The sequence below is a fragment of the Helicoverpa armigera genome, chromosome 3, assembly GCF_030705265.1.
Source record: "Helicoverpa armigera isolate CAAS_96S chromosome 3, ASM3070526v1, whole genome shotgun sequence".
Classification (NCBI taxonomy): domain Eukaryota; kingdom Metazoa; phylum Arthropoda; class Insecta; order Lepidoptera; family Noctuidae; genus Helicoverpa; species Helicoverpa armigera.
In genome coordinates, this window is record NC_087122.1 from 4,425,797 (window position 1) to 4,443,496 (window position 17,700).

The 17,700-nt window shown below is 36.7% G+C and overlaps 5 long non-coding RNA genes across 7 annotated transcripts; all 5 read left to right on the top strand.

Annotated features, from left to right (window-relative positions):
- LOC110383859 (uncharacterized) lies at positions 1-5,769 on the top strand. 2 transcript variants are annotated; one of them, XR_010278137.1, is made up of 4 exons: positions 1-17; positions 850-929; positions 2,526-2,651; positions 5,381-5,769. It is a non-coding gene; the product is annotated as an uncharacterized LOC110383859 (long non-coding RNA). The 2 variants fall into 2 exon arrangements; XR_010278136.1 differs by lacking the exon at positions 1-17 and having other exon boundaries at positions 834-929.
- Positions 5,770-7,382: 1,613 nt separating this feature from the next.
- LOC110383807 (uncharacterized) lies at positions 7,383-8,330 on the top strand. The gene is made up of 3 exons (XR_010278138.1): positions 7,383-7,528; positions 7,713-7,838; positions 7,941-8,330. It is a non-coding gene; the product is annotated as an uncharacterized LOC110383807 (long non-coding RNA).
- A 1,296-nt stretch (positions 8,331-9,626) lies between these two features.
- On the top strand, positions 9,627-10,791 carry LOC126053567 (uncharacterized). The gene is made up of 2 exons (XR_010278140.1): positions 9,627-9,968; positions 10,574-10,791. It is a non-coding gene; the product is annotated as an uncharacterized LOC126053567 (long non-coding RNA).
- A 1,030-nt stretch (positions 10,792-11,821) lies between these two features.
- On the top strand, positions 11,822-12,750 carry LOC126053566 (uncharacterized). Its single transcript, XR_010278139.1, has 3 exons — positions 11,822-11,968; positions 12,152-12,277; positions 12,381-12,750. It is a non-coding gene; the product is annotated as an uncharacterized LOC126053566 (long non-coding RNA).
- Positions 12,751-15,083: 2,333 nt separating this feature from the next.
- LOC110383825 (uncharacterized) lies at positions 15,084-17,077 on the top strand. 2 transcript variants are annotated; one of them, XR_010278150.1, is made up of 4 exons: positions 15,084-15,100; positions 15,685-15,767; positions 16,271-16,390; positions 16,716-17,077. It is a non-coding gene; the product is annotated as an uncharacterized LOC110383825 (long non-coding RNA). The 2 variants fall into 2 exon arrangements; XR_010278149.1 differs by lacking the exon at positions 15,084-15,100 and having other exon boundaries at positions 15,669-15,767.
- The last annotated feature ends 623 nt before the right edge of the window (positions 17,078-17,700 follow it).

The following is a 17,700-nucleotide window of genomic DNA, read 5'->3' on the forward strand; positions in this document are numbered from 1 at the left end:
CCAGAAAATACCTATAGGTACACGTGCAGAAAATCTACCCAATCATCATAAATGTGAATGTCTCATATGAACTGAACCAGCAACGTTGCCAGATCTTTTTTCCGTCCAGTCGGGATTTTGGAACTTTTTGAGTGAAAAAGGGCGACTTTTCTGCCGAATACGGCCCATAGTGCCCCTAGTGAACTACTTTACGTAGTCCACAAATTAGCACAAAAGTAGTGTAATCTGTGACAAAAGGCCGAATCAGTTACTCAAGAAGAAACAAAAATTGAAAAACTTCTCCAATAAGTCAGCTTGCAGGTTTCAAAAGTAGTTGAGGAAAATAAGGACCCAGTTGAAAGAAATAGAACGCAAATAATTTTTCAGCTATTTTACTAGTAATCTGCCTCTACGTTCAATACTTACTTACATACCTCTCTTTCTGAACACGCCACACGCACGACAGAGTTCTCCCTAAAAAGCGGGACCAAGCCTCTCCTGCACATTTATGAAATTTAGATTAAATATCGGGATTTGCCAACAGCGGGACGTCTGGCAACACTGATTGAAGACTGTCCTGTTTATACTTGTTTACTGTTTATATAGGGAAAAGTTTATCGATAAGTGGATCTTCACGGGTAATTAATTGATAACCGTGATCGTAAGACTCTGTAGGTATGAGTAACATTTGAGGATAAATCAGTAGAATAAATAGGTATAGGTATATATTGACTTAAAAGATTTATATGAAGATAGGCTATTCATATCCTGAAGCGGAAAGAAACTGCCAGTGTTCTATTACAAACATCTGATTGTCATCAGATAAATACGGATTATACTGATTAATCAATTCATTATCTTATCTTGCAGTATATTTGCACTATTTAAATTCTGTCTCAAGACGAGAACGTCTATTACGATTTTGAGAGGACATCTTGCACATCAACAATGTAAGTGATTTTATTTATTATTTTTTTATTATTTTTATCTGGTCTATGCTTGAGGTATCCAGTCCGATCGGGATGAGCCGAAATCGCTATGTGGGTTTTAGAAACCTCACAAAGCAGCCCATCGTCTGGAAGTCATGTGCCTGATCTCTCTCCTGTGGTGTCGGATTTTCCGTCCCATTGGGCTATGAGAGTGAAGGAATAGTGAGTGCACTTGTGTCTGTGCAAATGCTCCTGTACTATAATATGTCCTGAGCTGCTGGCTGATCTCCATGGCTCCGTGGCTGATCGCGTAGACTTTTCGCGTGACTAGAAGGCTGGCTTATTCTTCGGACTAAGAATTAGAATTGACATACCTAAAACGTGGCAGTTCTAGAGTGGAGACCGCGCCTCGGCAAACGTAGTGTAGGACGTCCTCAGGCACGGTGGAGTGATGACTTGCGCAAGACGGCTGGCAGGAGCTGGATGCGAGAAGCCGAAAATCGATCTCAGTGGCGTGCACTTGGAGAGGCCTATGTCCAGCAGTGGACTGCGATAGGCTGATGATGTGTGATGTGATGTGAAACGTGGCAATGCAGCCAGTCTTCTGGGCACGTTTCCAGAGAACAGAAATGCGGAGGAATACTTCGAAGTGTCATTATGTTCTTTTATACATTTTTTTTCTTAGCCCGTACTGTCCCACTGCTGGGCAAAGGCCTCCCCATTTTGCCTCCACACCTCTCGTTCTTTTGAGACCTCCCACCAATCAGGGTTGTAGGGATCCAGGTCGTCCCGCCATCTCTTTCGGGGCCTACCCCGCCTGCGATGACCATCCTGTGGTAGCCACTGGGTGACGATGTTGGCCCATCTGTCAGGATGCATCCTGCTGACGTGCCCAGCGCAGCTCCATTTTGATTGAGCTGCTTTTCGGCCCACATCGAAAATTCCGGTTTTGGAGCGTATGTCGGTATTGCGTATGAGGTCTGTCCGTCTGATACCCAGAATGCTACGCTCCATTGCTCTTTGGCAAACCTTGAGTTTGGACTTCTGACACTCCGCGAAAGACCAAGTTTGTGCACCGTAGGTTAGGATGGGCAAGATACACATGTCGACTAATTTTCACTTGAGTGAAAGCGGAAGATCCCCTTTCATGTACTTCTTCATGGACTAGTAGCTTTTCCAGGCGTTTTCGATGCGGCGATCGATTTCCCTCTCCTACCTGTTTTCGAAAGAGACTAACTGGCCCAAGTAGATGTACTCGTCAACATAGTGTAGAGCTTGCCCATCTACCTACCCTACGTTTCGTGCTGTTGGTCATTGTGTGTGTCTTGGTCATGTTCATTTGAAGTCCAACCTTCTTCTTTTATACATACACATGTTAATTTTTATTTTTGTAGAGCACTTTAACTTTTCAAAGATAAGTAATTTAATTTTGTATGTATAGCGTTATTAAATTTTCTTATTCTTTTTCCTGTTAATTTATGACCCAGTTTTAAATAATTAAAAGTTACTATATTACTTTCCTTTGTACTGTATACAGAAGACAAGTTGTAACCAGCAAAATAATCACTAGATTTTGTAAAAATAATTTCATAATTGACTATTATATTGACTTTTCAGCATGAAGAGCTTCATCCTCATCGCAGTGCTGTCAACCTTGTCAGTCTGCCTAGGCGCAGCTGTGCAGCGTTCCGATATTCCCGTAGACATAGGCGTTGCTAAACCCGGAGATTGGGTTTTGGTACAGTAAGTACTTGTTTTCATGTGCTTAGCATTTATTCGTTGTGGTCTGCTTATAGTCCAACTTGACCTGGACCTACTACATATTCTAGATTTGAGAAGGCTCTTAACTAATAGTAAAGAAAACGCAGAAGTAACCTCAGCGACGCACGTCAGTGCGTCAGTGCGTCGCTGAGGTTACTTCAGGTTCTGTCTCTAACATCCGTTAAGACTGGCTCGAAAATCTACAAAGTTTTGATCAACTGTAACTTGTAATTTTGTGTGGAACAAGACAGACGTGTGTTCAACAGTTTTGCAACAGTGCTTTATAGTTAGAGAGAGGGCCGTATTGCGCGCTTTATTACGCATATTTTCCCTTAAAGGACAATGGGCACTTTGTATGGGATTTGGTACCCGCTCCAACAGTAACGTGTGATATATCATTAAAAACTATGGGGCTTGCCTCAATTAGCTGTCCGATCCGAGTAACGATAAAAACTGAAGCGACATACAAGTATGTCATCCATATATGCAAATTCATTAAGAGGCATACTTATGTCGTCAATGTAATAATTTTTAACTCAGTTATTAGACATCTTACATTGTTTGAGATACACTTTATTATAATGTAAAGATTGTAATAGTTTGTGGAGGCTAACTACGGAAACACAATCGTCATCTGATTTGACAAAAGTCATTTTCTCAGCACCTCTTGAGGAGCAATACTGAGTCGTCCTATGTACTACATATGTTAACATCGTCTCCTGACTTTACAACCTTAATGATAAGACTGATGCTAGCTGCTAATATGGTGGATGTTAATAATACAACACACGACAAGAAAAAGAAACATATTATAACAAACATATCTAAAGAACAATATGTCTCCCTAAAACTGGTTAAGACTAGTTTACCACGGATTTTCCATCAGAAGATCATTTTATAGTTAAATATTATCGTTATCAAAAATTACGATACGATATAGACCTCGGCGAAACATTACACAGTTGTGATGATTTTCCATTGTGTTCAAAATATTTGTGACAATCTTCACTTCGAGTCCTTTATTTTGTCAATTTATTTGAACGTTCGGCAAAACATCGTTTTTACGACTTGAAGGAGTGCATACACGTTCCTGATCCATATCCGAAGCATAATGGAGACAAAAATACATAAATAAATGAAATTCCGTCTAAGACGCTCACCCACGCTTGCCCAGCGCGGTGTCTATAGGCCTTGGCCCTACTGGGCCCCTCTGGGGTTGCTGACATCTCTTTGAGGAGCGCGTGGAACAACGCGCGCCGTCGACACGGGTCTGTCGTCTAAGTAGACAGAGGAACGATGAGCCACCCGAACTCACCGCCCACAGACCCACGCCTACGGTGGCCGGGAGTCATCATGCGACACCCGGCGCCCGTGGTGTCTACCTGGTCCAGCGCGGCGGCCGGGATGAGAGGTGCGCACTCTCTAGCGTTCCGCCTCCTCCTTCTCGAGCATGACCGCTTCGCAGAAGGAGGCGACGGCATCCCATTCTCTCTCGCCCCGGACCATGGCCTGAACCAGGGCCGGACGCGAAAGGTCGCCGCCGCCTAAAGCCTCGACGAGGACCCGGCGGTGCCCTTCCCACGCAGGGCACTCCTGGACTGTGTGGTCCACCGTGTCCTCGGGGCTATCCGCACAGTGGTGACACCCGGACGCCTCCCAATAGTATTTAACTGGGCTACAGACTCCCAGTACTACTTTACCAATGTCACATATCCGAGCAGAATTTTGAGATTTTGAGGTGTTCCAGCTAATGCATTCCGTACCGGGACTATATACATTCTCAGCCTAAAATAAAAAGTCTGAAAAATACACTGAATAAAAACCGGAACAGTGGTTGTCTTGATCAGGACATGCTATTTCAGAATTGACAGTAAGTTTCTCGTAATGAATTATAGAAAGTGCATTCCTCTTTTTTCCTTCAAATAAAATCTAAACTGAGATCTTGCCTTCTATAGGAAGCTTTAATGTGGTTCAAACCAGACTATATCGTTTTATCATAAAATTATGGCCAGTGATTGTTGTCGACTGTTAAGTCGAATGATAACTAAATATTTTCTGAAAACACAACTAATCATTTTACATAGGTACTATCTTTAAACATTCTGGCTTCCAGGTACCTACACATTATATGAAATTAAAAAAAAACCTGTTATTAAAACACGATAATCATTAAACATTAATTGATTGTAAATACTGAAAGACTTTCATCAAATACATAAGCTAGTACTGCGTGAACTGCAAAGGATTGCTCAGTCTTTTTTTAAAGCAGTCGGTAGGCAAACATTCTAAGAAGGCCAAATTCCTGTTTTTTTTTTTTTGTTTTTTTACCAGTTTTTATTCAATACAGTTGGATTTAAGAACTACATCTACGTTGATGATTTATGTACATTACGCATTCTATTAGTCGATGTCACGCGAAATGGACAAGGATTTGGGACTAGTCGTCATAGTAAACATTTTTTGCCTTGCCAAGACCTACGCAATGGTACTAGAATCAACACCGTTGGACAGGGTACCAAAACGCCCATCGTCCGTTTTATGTTCTTTTTATCTTTTTATTTATGTTATGCTGATTTTGTTAAGGGCATTTATGCGTCTTATATTTTGCGCAATAAAACTTATTTTCTTTCTTTTCTTTTCTTTCTTATATTTCTGATTTTATTGTCTTGAAATTTCTACAGATTTATTTGTCTATTTTCGTTTTCTTCCAGAGCAGAAACTCGGGCCAACCCACTGGAGAATTATATAACCTCAATAACTGTGCGAACTCGATTGGATCCTAGATACCGGGTCAATATGCTGAGGCTCATCGATAGAAATCCAGCCCAAGGAGCTGTAATTTCAAACATAGGAGGGGTTGGAACGAACGAAGTCAGCTTTATAGTAACATCTCAGCCCCATGATGGATTCCATATTACTTCTCAGCTGTGGGGAGAGGACTTGACTGCAGGGACAGGCGCTGTGCGCTCCTTAGAGCCTACAGAATGTATTATGACAGTGGATAATGGAAAAACTGTTCAAACATATTACTGCAATGAAATGGTTCACTGGAGTCAATAGATTGTTCATTCATTATTGGAGTCAAATAAATTATTCATTCATTATTGAAGTATTTTATTTTAAGCCTTAAATATTTATTCTACGTAAGTTAAGAAAGTATTATTTTCCTGGTAATTATCAGGATTTCTTGTAAGTGAGTTGGCATATCCGTGTACCTAAATAAAATAAATTACTCAGACCCTGTTATCAAATAAGATAAAACTCAGTAGCTTTTCCTTCCATCACCTTTTGCGCGTAGCAATGGAAAACTTTATATTTTGTCACGTATTCGTCACTCAAAATGTTTAGTACGAATTTAGTTCAGTATGAGTCATCTACATTTTTAGGTATTTTTAAGAAATAACACTTAGGTAAATGTTTTCCCCATTTAAATTAATGTATTTTTGTATAAATCTGTTACCACCCGCACTCCGCAGATTAAACAGCAGCCTGACGGTTGGCCCGATGCGACAGTTGAGAATTAAATCATTGATTTTTGTCAGTCTGAAAGAAAGAAAGAAATATTTATTTGTCAGAATATGGATACAAATCAGTTGTTGGGTGTAGTTATCAGTTCTAACCATACTCTGTCATGATACCGGCTAAGAACCTAATCGTTGTTATGTGCGCCATTCATTTTCATAGTGGTTTGTGACCCTTTGTTTGTGTGGGTTCTCTAAGGCTGCAAATTCACCAGTAGGCATGCTGAACTTTGAGGCACTATAGTAACGCATGGTAGCAAAAGTTTCTTCTGGACAACTGAATCCAGGAGACTATAACAAATCCCGTGTGAACTTTTCTCGAATTTTCGCAAACATCTCCAAGTATTACGCGGTTATTATAGTACGTACACTCTTTATTAATTAATTTTAAAACTTTTATATACAGGAAGTACCTTTACCGGACCTCGTTACAAATCAAGCACTTAGTTTTTATCATCACCAATCTTCAATATCAAATACAAATTGAATCACATAGTAATGATTCCTCCATAATTTCTAATTCTAATCAAAGATATTTAAAATCTAAAGACATAAATAGATAAAAAATATAATAAAAAAATTGACAAGTTTATGAGTTTGCGATAATCAGTGAGCTTTTAAGGTGAATTTGCCGTAGTATATTTGGATTAAGAAAAGAGTTAAACTTTTTCCATGACGCCATACAGTGAAAGTCAAAACCAAAGTCAAAAGGTCTCTGGCTGTTAATGAGAAGCAATTTAATTGTTCATAAATTATTGAAATAAAATTGTTCGTTAATTATTGGAATGAAATAATTAGTTCATTATTTATTGAAGTCAAATAAATTGTTTATTAAATTATTGGAGTCAATAAATTGTTAACTCAGTAATGTAGTCACAGTACGGAATAAACAATTAGTTGTCTCTTATCAAGAAAAAAGTCTCTCGGTTAATTCCAAACATGTTGATGCCGCAGTAAATATAGGTATAAATACACGTGCAGAAAACCGACCCAATCATCATAAATGTAAATGTCTCCATACGAATTGAGGGTAGGTAACTTGTATATTTAGGGATGTAGGAGAAACTCTGTTTCGGTAAGTGGATCATCACTGGTGTATGCGTAACACTTGAAGGATAAAAGATAGCCTTTTCATATCCTGATGCGCGAAGAAACTAGCAGCGTCATGTGAACTATTACAAACATCTGATTGTTATTAGATAAATACGGATTATATTGATTACAATTGGTTAATCAATTATCTTATCTTGTAGACTATTTGCACTATGTATTTAAACTGTGTCTCAGAACAAAAACGTGAATAACGATTTCAAGTGGTCACTCTGGCATATTTATAATGTAAGTGATTTTATTTATTATTTTTTTCACTCATTCTTTTTCCTGTTCATTTATGACCCAGTTATAAATAATTTAAAATTACTGTGTTGCTTTCCTTTGTACTGTAAACAGGAGTCAAACCGACGACCAGAATAATAATCACTAGATTTTATAACAAATAATATCATAATTCTTGACTTTTCAGCATGAAGAACTTCATTGTCATCGCACTGTTGTCAACCTTGTCAGTCTGCCTAGGCGCAGTTGTACAGAATGCCCAATTTCCCATAAACGTAGGAGTTTTGGAACCCGGAGATTATGTTATGGTAAGGTGAGTACCTAGCTGTCACCATGCTCCACCCGTCAATATTATGGTCAGCTTCCTGTCTAACGGTGTCTAATTTAATGGTATATTTTTGTTTTTTTTTTTCAGAGGCGGGAATCGGGGCAACCCACAACCTAATTCTGTAAGCCAAGTAACTGTGCGACATCAATTACATCCTAAATACAAGGTTAATATGGTTAAGTTCCTCGATCAAGCTCCAGAAACAGGAGGCTTTATTTCATTCGTGGGAGGAATTGGAACTAATTTTGTTACCTTTGTATTTACGTCTCAGAGAGGTGGGGGATACAATTTTACTTATCAGCTGTGGGGACATGACATAACAGGGGCAGACGGTTTGCGTTCCCTAGAGCCTTCAGAATGTACTATGACAGTGGATGATGGAAAAACTGTCCAAACTTATTATTGCAATGAAATGATTCACTGAAGTCAACAGATTGTACAATAATTATTGGAGTCAAATAAATTGTTCATTAATTATTGGAGTATTTTATTTTAAAACGTAAATATTTTTTCAACTTTATTTATTAAATAAAATATTATTTTCCTGGTTTTTTACCAGGATTTACTTTTTGTGTTACTTTGCATATCTTTGAACCTAAATTAAATGAGTCACTCTGATTTGTTATATTATCGATTAAGATAAAACTTAGTACCTTTTTCTTTTATCTCCTATTGCTATTAAACTTCATACTTTGCCATGTAATCGTCACTCAACATTTTTTGTACGAATTTAGTTCAGTTGGAGTCATAAAACTGTTTAGATATTTTTAACAAATAACACTGAGGGCTAACAAAAGTCGTGGTGGCCTACTGGGTAAAGAACCAACCCAAGTAGCATTTTGTTCCATTTAAGAGTACACATTTAGTTCACAGGTGAACTTTAACTACAGTTCACTCGTGATGTATTAGCTGCATTATTGTAATTAATTACACCTGTCTAAGGGACTTATAGGAGTGTAGAGTAATACTTTTATACGACTATGGGTCTTATAATACTCTAATAACTATCCTTTAGTCAGCTTTCTGACAAAGAGCATTATAGGAGGGTAGAGATACGGCAACCGCTGTTTAACGGCCTACTTGTTCGATGTTATAGAGCATTTTAATAGAACACCTCTGGTCGTTTATAAAGCCAAAGGCTGTTATGTTTATTTGTTTTAGACTTTTATACAGCTAGTAGCTGTATTAGGACTTGTTTGTGATACTTAAAATAACCTTTTTTTACTATCTGTACAGAAGTGTTTAAATGATTCACATGTGGACTGTAGGCTGCTTAGAAGGACTATAACAGTTCACATAGGCGTATTTCGTTTCCACCATTTTGTTCTACGTTACCAAAATTACCAAATAAATCTACAAGATAAAATAAATAGAAATAGAGCTCTAGATTAATCCCAAACATGTAGATGCCTCAGAAAATATACAAGCTGTTGATTTGCATCCGTTCCAAATTTTAGGAGTTTGACATACAATACGTAAATAATCAATTGAAAGTAAAGCTGTTTTATTTAAGGGGGGTTACCCTGACAGATTTCCGTAATTAAATAAAAAACAGATTACGTACCAATTTTTTAGATAAATTATTGGGTAGAGAATTATTAGGATAATATTAGGTCCTTGAATTTGACACCGATGCAAATCAACAGCTTAAATATTTATATAGGCACACGTGCAGAAAACCGACCATAATTAATGTAAATATCTCATGCGAATTGAGACTCTCCACGTAGGTATATAAATGAAAGTAACTTTTTTTCTAAGGGATATAGAGAAAACTTTGTGTCGGTAAGTGGATCATCACTGGTGATTAATTGATAACCGTGACAGTGACAGAATGGTTATGAGTAACGTTTTAAGGTTCTGGTATCTGGTGAGATAAAACTTAATATGATAATAATAGGTTAATAATAGGTTTTTCATAGCCCGATGCGGCAAGAAACTACCAGCGTTCTATTGCAAACATCTGATTGTCATCAGATAAATACGGATTATATTGATTAATATTGGTTAATCAATTCAGTATCTTATCTTGCGGTATATTTGCACTATTTATATACTGTCTCAGCACGAGAACGACTATTACGGTTTCAAGAGGACATCTTGCACATTAACAATGTAAGTAATTTTATTGATTTAATTTTTATTATTATTAAATCAATCGTCAGCCAGCATAGAGACTATGCCTTTATGACAATACCTTAAGGATCACCACATGTCTTCGATTTTTTGCTGGCGTGGCTGCTGCTTCTGCAGAGGCCGCCAAGTGGTGCGAATATAATAAAATTGTTGGAAATACGCTCGGTCCATGGGGCCGTAGTTCACGGCTTCTATACTAGGACATAGCTAATAGACTTGTCGACAGAAGGCTGGTTTATTCTTTGGACAAAAAATTACTTAGCATTACCATATAACGTGGCAATGCAGCCAGTCATCTGGGCATGTGTCCGGCGGACAGCGACGCCTAATTAATGGTCTTTCATAAACGATTATATTTGTGTATAGTATTTTAATTATTAAAAGATAAGTTATTTCAGTTTGTATGTATTGCGTTGCGTTATTTAATTGTCTTTTTACTTTTCCTGATAATTTATGACGTAGTTATAAAAAAATACAAGCTATTGTATTACTTTCCTTTGTATTGTAAAAAGCAGTCAAGCTAAATTGAGAACTTTAAGCAACAAATTTTACAAAAAGTATTATCATAATTCGTGACTTTTCAGCATGAAGAGCTTCATTCTCATCGCACTGTTGTCAACGTTGTCAGTCTGTGCGCTCCTTAGAGCCTGCAGAATGTACTATGACAGTGGATAATGGAAAAACCGTTCAAACATATTACTGCAATGAAATGATTCACTGAAGTCAACAGATTGTTCAATAATTATTGGAGTTAACAGATTGTTTATCAATTATTGGAGTCAAATAAATTGTTCATTCATGATTTAAGTTTTTTATTTCAATTCAATTCAAACATTTTACTCATTTTAAAACTATCATATAACAGTATAGAAAGTACCTTTACTGGACCTCGTTACAAATCAAGCACTAAGTTTTAATCATCTCCACCAATCTTCAATATAAAATGCAAATTGAATCACATAGTAATGATTCCTCTATACTTACATGAACATAAATAGATAAATTCCGTTTCAAAACTAGGAAAGGACACAATCAAGTTTATGAGTTGTTGCCATACAGTGAAGGTGACAGACCATGTATCATAGCCCTGGGTCTCAAAAGGGTTCTGGCTATAATTTAGAAGCAGTTTAATTGTTCATAAATTATTGGAAACAAATAAAATTGTTCATTGTTTATTGAAGTCAAATAAATTGTTTATTAAATTATTGGAGTCAATAAATTGTTCACTCCGATCCTATTTTCAAAATATGTTTTAGTTTGTAGTCACAGCTTAGCAGTAGTATGGAATGAACAATAAATTCTCTTCACAAAAAAAACGAATTTGGTTTTTATAAAAAGGCTATCGGTTAATTCCAACGAAACATGTTGATGCCGCAGTAAATATAGGCCGCATATTCACGTGCAGAAAACCGACCCAATTTTTTTTAACTTGGTTACTTAGGCAAATAGGGAAAACTCTGTTTCGGTAAGTGGATCATCATTCATTCTCCGTGCCTTTTTCCCAATCATGTTGGGGTCGGCTTCCAGTCTAACCGGATTCAGCTGAGTACGAGTGCTTTACAAGAAGCGACTGCCTATCTGACCTCCTCAACCCAGTTACCCGGGCCACCCGACACCCCTTGGTTAGACTGGTGTCAGACTTACAGGCTTCTGACTACCCGTAATGACTGCCAAGGATGTTCAATGACAGCCGGGTCCGGTAAGTGGATCATCACTGGTGATTAATTGATAACCGTGATCGTAATAGACTATGTAGTTATGAGTAACACCTTACGGATAAAAGGTAGGCTCTCGTATCCTGATGCATTAAGGAACTACTACAAACATATGATTGTTTTTAGATTAAAACGGATTATATTGATTAAAATTGGTTAATCAGTTCATTATCTTATCTTGTAGAATATTTGCACTATTTATATTATGTCTCAGGATAAAAACGTTATTAACGATTTGAAGTGGGACTCAGGCACATTTCTAATGTAAGTGATTTTATTTATTTATTATTTAATTTACTCTTTCTTTTTCCTGGTAATTTATGACCCAGTTATAAATAATTAAAAGTGACTGTATTACTTTCCTTTGTAAACAGGAGTCAAGCCGACAACCAAAATAATAATCACTAGATTTTATAACAAATAATATCATAATTCTTGACTTTTCAGCATGAAGAACTTCATTGTCATCGCACTGTTGTCAACCTTGTCAGTCTGCCTAGGCGCAGTTGTACAGAATGCCCAATTTCCCATAAACGTAGGAGTTTTGGAACCCGGAGATTGGGTTATGATAAGGTGAGTACCTGTCATCATGCTCTAGCCTTTACCCGTCAATACTATGGTCAGCTTCCTGTCTAACGGTGTCTAATTTAATGGTATATTTTTCTTTTTTTTCCAGCGGCGAAAGTCGGGCCATCCAACATCCTAATTTAGTAATAAACCATATAACTGTGCGAACTCGATTACATCCTGATTACAAGGTTAATATGGCTAAGTTCATCGATCGAGCACCAGAAACAGGAGGCTTTATTTCATTCGTAGGAGGTATTGGAACTAATTATGTAACCTTTATAGTATCGGCTCAGAGAGGTGGAGGATTCCATTTTAGTTATCAGCTGTGGGGACATGATACAACAGGGGCTGAAATAAGGCACTCTTTAGAGTCTATAGAATGTACTATGACAGTGGACGACGGAAAAACTGTTAAAACTTATAACTGTAATGAATTTGTTCATTAAATATTGGAGTCAAATAAATTGTTCATTAAATTCGGAGTACTTAATTTTCAACCTTAAATAAAATTGTCCGTTAATTGGTAAATAATATTTGATTTTCCTTGTGAATACTAGGATTTCCTGTGGAAAGGTATTTTGCATTGTGTTAATAGAATGAATCACTCAGAAATTGTTATCAAACAAGATAAAACTTTTGCCTTCTATCTCCTATTGCGCGTAGCTACGGCAAACAGGACATTTTGTCATGTTATCGTCACTTAACATTTATTATTAGGAACTTGCTTTAGTTTGCGTCAAATATCAATACTCTTTAAGGTCACGGAGGAGCGAAAGATGATGGAGGGCAGAGATGCAGGCGCCTTCTTGTAGGTCAAGCAACGTATGCGTGATCATTTCGTAGAAGGCGTGTAATGGCGGGGCTAGTAACCACACCGCATTTTGGCGCGCTACTTGTTTAGGAGAATTTTGAGTTTTGATATCTCTGCTAGTCAATTTATCAACCATGTTTTAAATATTTTAAACTCAATCTTTTGCTGCCCGAACTTTTTCTAAATGTTCGCCAACATCCTCAACTTTTGCGAATGCTTTGTAGTACACTCACAAAAATGACAGAATATAAAGTACCTTTACTGGACTGCACTGCGGACTTTTAGTCGGCAGATAGTGTATTTGGGCTCAATGTATAAATCGGTATGAAGATAAATGGATGTGCGCAAATTACAACAATCACGTATTTGACCGGTGTGAGACGGATTAAAAACTTGATTGAAATAAAGATTTTTAAGCTTATCATTTCCTTCTATTTTCTGTGGATGGTGCAATGGTAAGTGCGCACCGCAAATTAATATGTTATCTGTTATCTACAGCATTTTTATACAAGATTTCAATTTGCGTCATCAGCGCTTAGTGTTTATTTTTCATATTTGTAGAAGTAATACTAAGTATATCAATAAAGAATTCAGCTTATATTATGTATGATGATACTATTTTTTTCGAAATAGTAAATTAAAGAACTGCCAATTTCTAAATATAGATATTTCCCTATTCGTAGGTAACTTTTAGATCCGATGTGAAGATGAAAAGAAATGTAAGTACTTACGCTATAGAAAAAACTCTTTCAGAATAATAGGGAAATATTTTTTGCGCTAGTCTTAAAAATCCTTTTGTCAACTATTTAAACTACAAATTCAACGCGAATTAATCGATTTGAAGGCGTAACCGATAATGACGTACACGCTGCTCGAACAAATTGTCTAAATACAGTATTCAGTTTGTTAATCTTGGCTGTAGGTATCGATTATACGTACTTGTAACTCGAAAAATCTATGCCCTACCTAAGTATATCAGTCAATTTTGAACTATTTTATTACATTACGTAGTATACCGATCTATCATTGATTATTTAAAATATTTAATCGCCTATTTTATAGTGGGTATTATTCTATGAGACCACAACTAATCTCTTTAAAAAGATTTTCGATTTAAATGTAAATAGGTACTTTTATAACTTTATCTTAAATCACACCTTACTTAGGTAGTTTTGACGTGCTTGACGTCAATTCAGACATATTTTTGCAAAAAGTACGTTGAATGACGTCATTATATTTAGGGTACGCATACATTACCAAGATTTAGGGACAAGATAAGATACATAGTTTGACTATCTACAAATAAGGAAAAAGTTTAACTTTACGACTTTTTATATAGTTCTAAGAATATTCATGCTCATAACAAACTAGCCCCATTAGTTAGGTATTATTTGTACATTGGAATATTTTAGTAATGCTAAACAATTTCAAGAAATTATAATTCCTAGTCCTTATATTGCTCACCTTCAAATATGTCACATGGAAAAATTTAAAAAATTCTCACTTAAGGAAAACGTACTGAAAAACATATTAGTAGGTAGATACCATAAAATGTATGACTTACGCATTAAGTAAGTTTCTTATAATAGAAATAAAAGGAAAACATGACAACATTTCGAACCGAATAAAACTAAGGGAGTTACGAATGACCTATAGTTATTGAAAGTGCAACAACAAGTCGGTTGTTCTAACGTCAAGTCATTGCACGATAACAGGCACAATTGTCGCATTTGCAAGATAATAGAACTGGCTGGAAGAGGATAATCTGCCTCAGTGCTAAAATTACGTGCAAACGAGTGGCCTAGTTCAGCCAAGTGGATGTCCTCCGACAAATACAGTGTTACCGTTCAATTATGAGTCATTTTGTGGCGATTCACGACATTTTTTTCAGTTGTATTTGTGGTTAGAGCTCAATTGTAAATGAAGCTATCATTGGACCCTATATTATGTAGTTGGAAGTAGAATTCCGAAACCACAAGCTTTAATTTCATATAAATTATTATACAGAATCTTAGGTATGTACATTTTAATGCTGCTTTATGTTCTACATAATTATATTTATTAAAAACAAAACATTTATCTTGAATGCTCTAATATCAAGGGCATATGCAACGGAAATGTTAATATTATGACCTTTTTATTAGCACCTTGTTTTTTGTATGCATTTATTATTTATTGATGCCATCAACGCATATTTTGTGACATGTACTCATTTTCCTGTTATTTTTGACCATGTTAACCAAATAACATTTTTAAGGAGCCGTCGAATATTATTCGGTATTTTACACTCGAGCCAAAATAGGAACAAATAAAACAATAAAATGATGTAGCTCATCCATGAAAGACCGGGATATCTACAAAGGATTTTTTTTTTCTTTAATTTATATTACTTACGTGGTAATATGTTCAGGTGATGTCTCAAACCGTCATGTCAAATGTTTTTAGCTACCTATATCGCTGACGGAATGCAGAGTCACAATGATGACGTAAAAGCTATTTGGTACACACACAAAAAGTCTTTATCTAAAAAATATTTTACGTAAAAACGGAAGAAACTGATTATATTGGCTAATCTATTCATTATCTTATCTTGTTTTAGTTCATATTTATGCTTTGACCAGGTACGATAACGTCAATAGCGATTATTGAGAGGATCAATTTAATACCTACGCATTGAAAAATGTAAGTGACTTATTATTTTATTTAGTTTCTTTTTATTTATAATCAAATAATAATTATTAAATGTTGTGAATAATATAATTTATGTAGTATTTCTATGCTAGTTTATTTTTATTGCAACTTTTGCCAAAGTTTAAGCTGGAAACCAACGTTCTCTTGAAGCGTCCTAACATAGCGTTTGAAACTTTTGCTTCCAATGTTGTAAGTAATTCTAGGTTATATTATATTAGTAGTATTATTGGTGTCAGTGTAACCAAAGGGTACTGGGTAGCCCGGGTAGCTGGGATGAGGACATCAGATAGGGCAGTCGCTCCTTGTAAAACACTGGTACTCAGCCGCATCGGGTTAGACCCCACATAGTTGGGAAAAGTCTTGGGAGATGAAGATGGATGGATAAGTAGTTGTTATTTTTAAGTAAAAGTTGTATTACTACTGTACCAAAAAATTCCAACAAAAATTGGGAAATCCATGAATTCATAATAAGTGAAAAATTCGTTGTTTTTCAGCATGAAAAGCTTCATTCTCATCACGCTAGCAGCATTGTCAGTCTGCCTAAGCGTAGCTGATCAGGAATCGCATACGTCATCCGTAGGTAAACAGCAACCGGGAGATTGGCTTATGTTTCGGTGAGTACCTGGCTGTGATCATCTGCCTAGCCTTAACACAACGATGCTGGCTTCCAGTCTGACTGGACCCGGTACCTACTAGTGCTTTCACAGACACAGATTTTACTTTGAATAGACTTTCTGGTTTTCGGAAACAAAAGACAGTCTAGTTTCCTAGTCCTGTTAAGATTAGTTATGTTTACAAGGTGTAATTCTTAAGTGATTGATCGACCACAACTCCTAACTTTCCTTAAACCATTCAGAGCTGTATGTTGAACAGTTACTGTTGTAGGAGTACTAAACACCCTTACCCTGGTTATGAAAAGAATTAATGTTTTTGTTTCAGTTTTGAAAATACAGCCTACCCAATACCGGATTCGCGAAGACGGCACACTGTTCAGGTTCAATTACCGTCAAGTGCTCAGGTTAACTACGTAACGTTCGAGGATAAAGACCCCTCGTCAGGAGGCTTCGTTTCATACATAGGAGGATTTGCAAACAACCACATTACCGTTATGATACAATCGCAGTGGGGTGGTGGATTTGATTTTGTGACTGATATATGGGGACAGGATCCAGAGTCATCACAACCGGTGAAGTTAATGAGCTCCGCGGTGCAAACAAATTGTACTATGACAGTGGACGATGGAAAAACTATCCAAACTTTTGACTGCAATATGAATTTGCATTAAAACACTGTTGTTTATTTTTTATTGTTTTATTTTTATCTCTCAACTAGATTTTGCCCGCGGCTTCGCTCCCGTGAACTGACTTGTCTACTTTACCCTATTTTTTTTTTCATAAGAACCTTCTCCTGACAATAACAAACACAACAAAAAAAGAATTGCGCTTACCAACACATTTTGCGATTCATTTTTATATTATAGATAAATTCTTTCCTGTTTGTAAGTTCGATAGTTTTATATACTATGAATGTCATCATCTGGGTTACAGCAAGAAACAATATAAAATTTTATGCCAAAAATTGCCCAAAACTACGTGTCAAAAGCCAACATAAGTCACTATTTTCGCTGGCCAGCTTAATCTGAGTCATCATACTATCAACACGTTACTGCTATTGCACACCTAGTATTAGCACAACGACCATTGAACCGCCCGCATACAACAGACACTCTTGACCTGAACTAGGTCACCAATCTATTCTGCCGCACCTCTTGAACTCACTGGCAGATCACCGATCATATACATTATACGTCAAACTTTTTACAGTCCCACTGTAGGGCTCAGGCCTCTTCTCATACAGAGAAGTTTAATCGTTTGTACATATGAGCCTTGATCACCACGCTCGCTGAAGGCGGATTGGCTATATC